The 9174-nt window shown below is 37.3% G+C and overlaps 2 long non-coding RNA genes across 2 annotated transcripts; both read right to left on the minus strand.

The window, feature by feature from the left end:
* Positions 1 to 4751: 4751 nt before the first annotated feature.
* Positions 4752 to 6030, minus strand: LOC127865744 (uncharacterized). Its single transcript, XR_008042757.1, has 2 exons — positions 5822 to 6030; positions 4752 to 5665 (listed from the first exon to the last, which is right to left on the minus strand). It is a non-coding gene; the product is annotated as an uncharacterized LOC127865744 (long non-coding RNA).
* A 127-nt stretch (positions 6031 to 6157) lies between these two features.
* Positions 6158 to 8130, minus strand: LOC127865743 (uncharacterized). The gene is made up of 2 exons (XR_008042756.1): positions 8018 to 8130; positions 6158 to 6343 (listed from the first exon to the last, which is right to left on the minus strand). It is a non-coding gene; the product is annotated as an uncharacterized LOC127865743 (long non-coding RNA).
* Between the last annotated feature and the right edge of the window lie 1044 nt (positions 8131 to 9174).

Consider the following 9174-nt stretch of genomic DNA (forward strand, 5'->3'; position numbering starts at 1 on the left):
ACCAACATGATATATATAGGGCTAGTATTGAACGAGCCTTTCAAAAAGAGCCACGGCATATGTTGATGAAACTGAAAGTGGTAAAATACAAAAAAATGACTAAAATTGTATTGCCGTTGTGCTCATTCAAAATCATGAATTTGCTAATAATACAAATAAAATTAGCATCACACAATGCGTTGAAATGTAACGTTTGTAAGAATACCAACATGAATAGTATAGAGCTTTATTTGACCAAGCCTTTTGAAAAAAGCCACGACACACGTTTCTCGGATTATGGAAGTGTAAACAATGATGCGCATGATTTGGTGAAAATACCCACCGTTGTTTTATAAGAAAATACAAAGCATAGTCGAAAACAAATGAAACAATAAGATGTATCAAACTCAACAAACCTTTGTAATGAATACTTCTGTGTTGGCAACACTTGGTTAATTTGTAATCTTATTCTGTCTCGATTGCTTTGTCACGGTCTCGCTTTGTCAAAATGGCGGCTGTGAAAATTTGCCTTGTCGCGCGAAGTCTCGTTGGGTCGCAAGTCTCGTTTCCCTTTTGCGTAACAACGCGTTAGCTTGTTCTTCGGTTCAGTGAGTGTCTCATACCTTTGTTTGTATAGGTCCCTGGCTGTATGTGACTCAAACGAGATTCCCAAGGAGGATAAACTGCTCCTAGCCACATTGATTGAACTGTAACTGTGTCCTTTTTCATATAAGTCTGTCAGATACTCTATGACATTGTTTAAAGTAGGAGAAATTTCACTGATTTGCCATTTCTTACAGAAAGATAACCATTTTGATATGTATGATTTGTATTCGTTTCTGGTTGATTGACGCCAAGAAGCGATGAGTATGCTGGTAGCTTTTGGTGAAAGTCCTCGGTTTCTGAATGAATTCCCGATACAAGACAGGCGACCATAGCCATCTTTCTCCACAGTGGATGTTCTAGACCTGTGTGTGGCAATTTTATCACAGTTTTTGCTTTCGGCAGAATGCATGGTTGGTCCACAAGAATGCTCAATAGTCCTGGGAACCACGTCTGTGTCGGCCACAGTGGCACAATTATGACTGCTCGTGCGTTGTCCCTCTGGATCTTTCCAATGCAGCGACTGATCAGACTGAAAGGGGGGAAAATATAACATTTTGAAAATTCAACCCAATCAAAAAAAAACGCATCAACATATTGTGCATTGGGATCAGGCTTAAATGAACAATACTTGTCCAACTTGTGATTTAATCTTGATGCAAACAAATCTATTGTAGGTTTACCCCACAATGTGCAAATGTTCTGAAAAACTTGATTACTCAATTCCCATTCTAATTTGTCATTAAATTCTCGTGACGGCCTATCAGCTTCATTCAATTTCCCTGGTATATGTGCTGTGGATAACCATATTCCGTGAAGGATACAAAAATTCCATTTATCTTTTGCAACAATATCGCATGCAAAGGACTTGCATCCACCCATATTCGTCACGTAACACACTGCAGTTGATGAATCGGACAGTATTTTAACATGCAAATGTTGAATACTGTTTTTCAGCGTCTTGAGAGAAAAAAGGATGGCCCTTAGTTCCAAAACATTAATATGAGAATTCAATTCCTCTCTTGACCATCGACCACCACCTGTTTGATTATTAAAACTATATCCCCAACCTTGAGTGCTAGAATCAGTCTGAATAACAACGTCGGGGTTACCTTTATCTATCTTTCTGCATTCAGACATAATATGCGTTTCCCACCATTTGAGATCTAGTTTCATGCAAGAACTTATATGCATATTAGCGTCATAGTAGCCTTTACTTCTTTTTAGTGACTTAATTTTTTCTCTCTCAAGGTAACGATAATGCAACTTCCCATATTCAGTGCCAGAAAAAGAGGAAACCATTAAGCCAATCACTTAAGCAACCTCTCGAATTAATGTTGAACTCAGTTTTAACAATTTTGTACATTCTGCTTTCACAAAACCTTTTTTGTCCTCTGGCAAATACACAATCATTCTCTCTGAATCAATAACATGACCCAAAAAGGTTATAATTTTTGAAGGTATCATTACAGATTTCTCATGGGTATCATAAAACCTAGCTTTGTCATTAATTCGACAGTATCTTTTATGTTATCTAAGCATTGCTGTTTTGTTTTCCCTGCAAGCAAACTATCATCTTTAAACCCAGAGGAAATATTTCCTGCATTACGTAGAGTGGCATACACTGGCTTCATAATTTTTGTAAACCACAGAGGTCCGTGTGAAATTCCATTCGGACAACCACGAAATTGATAAGTGTTGTTTCTCCATTGAAACCTTAAATATAACGGATCTTCCTCAGCCATTAAAATTGAATAATATGCATGACGTATGTCTATGGATGCCATGTACATATCTTTGGTAATCAAAGTGAGAGCGTTTTCAAAAGTGTCCATCTTAAAATGACGATAAGGAATGAATGCATTCAAATCTTTAAGATAGAGCATTAATCTATACTCATTGTTTTTCTTTAATCTGAGAAATATTGGGGACAAAAATTGTTTTTTATCAAAATCCACAAGCCTTATTACATCTTGACTCAGGAGTTTTTGTATTTCTGCATCAATTATCAAAGATTCCTGGTCATTAAATTTCCTATTTTTCAAATAAGGTCGACATGGTTTGAGATTGTCTACAAATTCAATATGACAATTTTCTATTATATCCAATACTTTTTTATCTGATGTTATGTTTTGCCATTCTAAAACAAAATTGGCTAATCGACCAGCTAAACATTTTTCACTTACTTCGTTTAAGTTCTGTATTTGACCCCTCCTCTCCGAGGCAGGTTTTTTGGATCCTGTCCATACTTTAATGGCCCTTGTGAAGGGTAGGCGTAAGCCAAAGGACTCTGTCCACGTCCTCTCATTTGCCCGTAGCCTCTATTCCGGCCTCATAATCCAGGTCTACCCCTGTACATGTAATTGCCTCGTCCATACTGTCCAGACATTTTAAAACCGATCTTAGCCGAGTCCTCGATTTCTCTAGCTGTTTAGGAAATGTCATCACCAAAAAGCTCCTTTGTAACTGGAAGGGAGTGTGTACACAAATGAGAATACTCTCGTTTTAGTTCTGGGCGCAACTTATCTCGCCTCATCATATTAACCTGGTAGTTTGCATGCCACATGAGAGCCAACGCATCATTGCAACTGTCCAAAGTTTGTTTCCCTTTCTGTTTCCGACTTATCCTGTTCATTGGCCACTAACTTGGTCATAATTTTTGTCAAAAATATGCCTGCCTTCACTATAGATGTTGCAATTTGTTGCATTTTCTTGTCATTGCTCCTAGTCTGTGGAGACATGACATCCCACACTAGTTTATTCATTTTGGCAACCATCAAGCCATCACAATTGCCTGGACGTGGGCAATTCTCATCCTTTACTGTTTTTTCATACAGTTCCTCGTGCATTCCTTTTCTGATAAATCAGTGACGTTATTCGCCAAATATTCGTCAATGTCGTTACCACAGACATCAGTTGGTTTAAATTTCTTTGCCAAATAGGCGAATTTACTGGACTTTTCACTTTCTTCCGGCTCTAAACTTCGTTTACGAGACGGCCCCACCTCGTCAAAATTGTCAATTTCTTCGTTGTCAAAATAATCACCACAGTCGTACTCGTAACTGCAATTTTCAATGGCCTCTATTCTATTTATGAGAGCCGTTTGGGACTGTTGAATGTTTTTCAAACACTACATAATAATGTTATTATTTAGATCATTGTTTGTGTTAGACGGTGTGTTAGATGGTGTGTCCAACACAGTCGATGTTTTCTTAGCCGGAGCTTTCCCCTTAGAAATTTTTCTCTCCGGTTCTCCGCCCGGTTATCCACGAGAACTGCTATTCATGGTATCGTCGGCAATATTGGCAACAACCAATGTTTGCACCACGTGCAAACTAATTTTGGGGTTTCCGCGGCGCAACTACGTTGACCCCTTCCAAAAATATCGATAAATGTCTTATAAATTATTATTTTCAAAAAACAAAACGAATTATTACAAATTACGTCGACAAATTACACGATTTTATCAAACCACGTTTGATAGCAGTTTACTTTGCGAATAGCGGAAGCACACTGATGCGCATGCGTAGCGGATGTACTATCTCAGTTAACTACCGTATTCGTTCTAATTAACGAAATAAAATTCTGTTGCAAGCCTTTTAAATATTGCTTGTAGCTATTTAATTTATCTTTGAATGTTGCATCTAAAATTGCATCTTCTTTATTAAGAACGATTTGTAAACTTTCTTTAACCAATTCATGTCACCTTGATATTGTCAAGATTTACATTCTGACCAGGTTTCATAAAGATTGATGTTAACATGGGTCTCATTGAAAGTTTAAATGTGTTTTCCAAGAGTTTAGCCATTTGTATAAATCTGGATTACTCTCACCAAGCTGATAACTTTTGATTATTTTCTTTTTTACGATATCTTTGGAGACCTTATTTTTGGATGTACATGACCCAGAGCGAAACTTGGCCTCAATGTTGTCAGGATACATACTCTTAACAAGAGTGCCAAACTGTCACAAGATACGCCCGTTTGAAGGTTTTGGACAACTTGATAACTTTACCATGACCCATATTTGAACTTGACCTACATATCATCTAGACACAACTTCTGACCAAATTTGGTGAAGATCAGATGAAAACTACTTCAATTAGAGAGCGGACACCATGCTTAATGCTTGAAATGCACTAAGTGACCTCGTGATCTAGTTTTTGACCCGACATGACCCATATTTGAACTTGACCTAGATATTGTCTAGACACAACTTCTGACCAAATGTGGTGAAGATCGGATGAAAACTACTTCAATTAGAGAGCCGACACCATGCTAAATGCTTGAAATGCACTAAGTGACCCCGTTACCTAGTTTTTGACCCGGCATGACCCATATTCGAACTTGACCTAGACATTGTCCAGATACAACTTCTGACCAAGTTTGGTGAAGATTGGAAAAAAACTAATTCAATTAGAGAGCGGACACCATGCTTAATGCTTGAAATGCACTAAGTGACCCTGTGACCTAGTTTTTGACCCGGCATAACCCATATTCGAACTTGGCCTAGATATCAACTAGATGCAACTGCTGACCAAGTTTGGTGAAGATCGGATGAATACAATTTGAATTAGAGTCCGGACAAAGTAAAATGCACTAATTGACCCTTTGACCTAGTTTTTGACCCAGCATGACCCATATTCGGACTTGACCTAGATATCAACTAGATGCAACTACTGACCAAGTTTGGTGAAGATCGGATGAATACAATTTGAATTAGAGTCCGGACAAAGTGGCGCCGTTGAAAATGCACTAATTGACCCTATGACCTAGTTTTTGACCCGGCATGACCCATATTCGAACTTGGCCTAGATATCAACTAGATGCAACTGCTGACCAAGTTTGGTGAAGATCGGATGAATACAATTTGAAATAGAGTCCGGACAAAGTGGCCCCTTTGAAAATGCACTTATTGACCCTATGACCTAGTTTTTGACCCGGCATGACCCATATTCGAACTTGGCCTAGATATCAACTAGATGCAACTGCTGACCAAGTTTGGTGAAGATCGGATGAATACAATTTGAATTAGAGTCCGGACAAAGTGGCGCTGTTGAAAATGCACTAATTGACCCTATGACCTAGTTTTTGACCCGGCATGACCCATATTCGAACTTGGCCTATATATCAACTAGATGCAACTGCTGACCAAGTTTGGTGAAGATCGGATGAATACAATTTGAAATAGAGTCCGGACAAAGTGGCCCCTTTGAAAATGCACTTATTGACCCTATGACCTAGTTTTTGACCCGGCATGACCCATATTCGAACTTGGCCTAGATATCAACTAGATGCAACTGCTGACCAAGTTTGGTGAAGATCGAATGAATACAATTTGAATTAGAGTCCGGACAAAGTGATGCCTTCCGCCCGCCGCCCGCCGCCCGCCGCCCGCCGCCAAGGGGTTTCACATAATACGTCCCGTATTTTATACGGGCGTATAAAAAGTGTTATTAAGGTTGAGTCATGCATGAGGCTTTTAAAGTGTTCACAAGATATTACTTTGTGGAAGCAATATCATCTTCAATGCTAGGTACAAAAATGTCACATCATAGTAAGAGATTAACAGAACAACGTGAACACATTTCTTTAATGTTCTAGTATTAATTGGTTCTCGCTGAAAAGTTTTACTCTTTTAAGCGCTATTAGTGTTTCCATGTTAGTGTTCATTTCTTGGAGCAGTCTGTTTCTTGTTCTGGTTTCTTCCAGCATCTCTCTTTCAATTTTGAGGAGCTCTCTCTTGTACCAGTCATCAGGACCTGCAAGAAAGATGGCGTTCACTTATTTGATAACATTTATTTCATTTGAATATGTCATGGGTATGTTTGTTGTTTAGGTATTAATATGTTTCACTAATTTTAGCAATATTTCTGTCATCACAACGCCCAGTTAGCCAACTCAAACTTTCCCTTAGTAAACACATATATGAGCAAAGTTCTAGAAAAACAGAGCTTAATGCATGTGTGTAAAGTTTAATTCCGCACAGGCTAATCAGGGATGACCCTTTCTGCATGGTATTCAATTTAAAAGAAGTTCCTTCTAAGCCAACGATTAGCAAAAATAAGACTTGACAGGCTAATCAGAGCTACCACTTTAGGTACATGCATGGTCCCAGAGCGAGGCTCAGTCTTCTCATTCACAAGAATAGAAAGCTAAGATTAATGGTAAAGCAAACTGCAAAGTAGACAAATGCCAAAGACTATATATCAGACAAATCCCACCACAAGTTGTTTCATTCAATATATGTTTTTCTCTAAAATGGTGTAAAAATCACACAATTTCTATTTGTTATTGGACTCTGACAGACAGATCGACTGACAGACAGACAGACTGACTGAATGACAGACGGACGGACAGACAGACGGACGGATGGACAGACAGACAGAATGACCGACCAACCCACAGACAGACACACTGACAGACAAATGTCGACAGATGCCCAGGGTGATGCCAGTATATCCCCATATACCCTCTTTACTTTGAATCGGGGGTATAACAATAACTTTCTTAAACACATTTAATTCTTCTTTGTATTGTGTAAGTTTATTAATGACAAAGCATGATATGATATTATTGCAATGGTTACAAGTCTAAAGAATGTGTGGTACAGTCTAGTAATTTCTTTGTGCTTATACTTTTTTCATTAATTTCCAGCAATTTGTTTTAACATCATACTTAAATGGTCATTTTTCATTCAATCCTTCCATAAAGTGAAATTAAAAAGAATATTACATAACCAGTTCTTCATTTATGTGTATTTGAAAACAAGTTAAATAAATTTACGAGACATTTTTTGCATATTTCACTGTAAGAAGATTAAAAAATGTTCTAAGAAAAGACCAGTGTTAATGTGAAAAAAATTATTGTACTCATCCACCATGACACAGAACAAACATATATTTTGTTTGCATCAATCAAGGATGCCATGTGTAAAGTGCATCATTGTATTCTCGAAATAATTAAATATGTCTCCCAAATAGATGTTCATATCTTTCAGCAACAAGAGATGTGTTTGTCAAAAACACAATGCCCCCTTTTGCACCGCTTTGAAATAAAATTTCAAAATATCATTTGGCAGGTTTAGAAATTACCTCCCTTTTAAAGCTTATTACTTCCCTTGGATTGTATTTTTTTACTTTGACCTTGAAGGATGACCTTGACCTTTCACCACTTAAAATATTCAGCTTCATGAGATACACATGCATGTCAAATATCAAGTTGCTATCTTCAATATTGCAAAAGTTATGGCCAATGTTAAAGTTTTCGGACGGACGCATGGACTGACTGACGGACAGTTCAACTGCTATATGCCACCCTACCGGGGGAATAAAAACTGACATGGAAGTAATGTAATGCATACAGCTTCATTGCTACAAATTATGAACTGTCAATGACACACTTTAAGATACTTAATTCAAGGATTGATATCTTACTACTCATAATATCTGACTTCCTCTTGTGTTGTCTTGACAAGTGTTGATCCTCTTTCATAGATGACAGCACACATGCAATGTTCTGTATTACTCGAGTAGCTGACTGGACTTCTGAAAAGACAGTTAAATAATAAGAGCCTCTGGGAAAACTGGGCTTAATGCAAGTGTGTTAATTGCCACCCAAGATTAGACTGTGCAGTCTGCACAGGCTAATCTGGGAAGAAACTTTCTGCTTTTATGGTATTTTTCATATCAAGGTTTCTGCTTAAGGAAAGTGTAATACTTTTTTGTCTAAGCAGTATGTTCTAGTAAGCTGACAGGTTAACTGAACTCAATTTTGTTAACCACTTACATGAAATCCACCCATCGTACATGTAAGAATACTTCGGGCATAATTATGGTTATTTGGCGAGTGATTTCGGATAATAATGCGTAAAATCAAATATGTGCGAGCTATTCTAATTGCAGGACACAAATAGATCAGGAAATATAAAAACGACACTGGTATTAACTTATTTAGTTCTACATGTTTCGATGACAAATAGATATTGGAATTCCACGAAGCATCAGGTCATGATCAATAGGATATTTATGATATATTTTTAAGTCAGACATTTTGTCCAACGGAATTGCAAAATTGATCAGACCTTGGCATAATCTATCAGAAATGTCCGTCGGTCCGACGAAATTTGGTATTGTCTTCACTCATTTCATTTAAATATAATTATTTTTAAAATTATAATTATATAATTGAGACTGCTAATTTCAGGAATCATTCTGTTTTTTAGAAAGCTCATACCAATTTTTAATTGTATTATCTACATGAAATACTTACAGTGTTGTTGTTTTTATAATAATTAGCATAACAAGATGTGTCCATTAGGCAAAGATGCCCCCTCATTAAACTTTCGTCTCCAAACTCCAGATACATAATAAAACTCCACCTTGATCTGAAAATCCTACAGGTAGACTGACGCACTAAAAATCACGTAAATATCTGAAAGCTTTTTGATTACTTTTCAGAAAAGTGTTTTTATAGATAAAAAATGTTTAAGGCTTGTTCCTTCATTAAAAATCAATGGACCAGAACAAAACTCCAACTAGATTGTTAGGTCATGTAGGTAGATTCACACACCAAAAATAAGCACGTATCTGAA

Source organism: Dreissena polymorpha, chromosome 2 (assembly GCF_020536995.1).
Source record: "Dreissena polymorpha isolate Duluth1 chromosome 2, UMN_Dpol_1.0, whole genome shotgun sequence".
NCBI lineage: Eukaryota > Metazoa > Mollusca > Bivalvia > Myida > Dreissenidae > Dreissena > Dreissena polymorpha.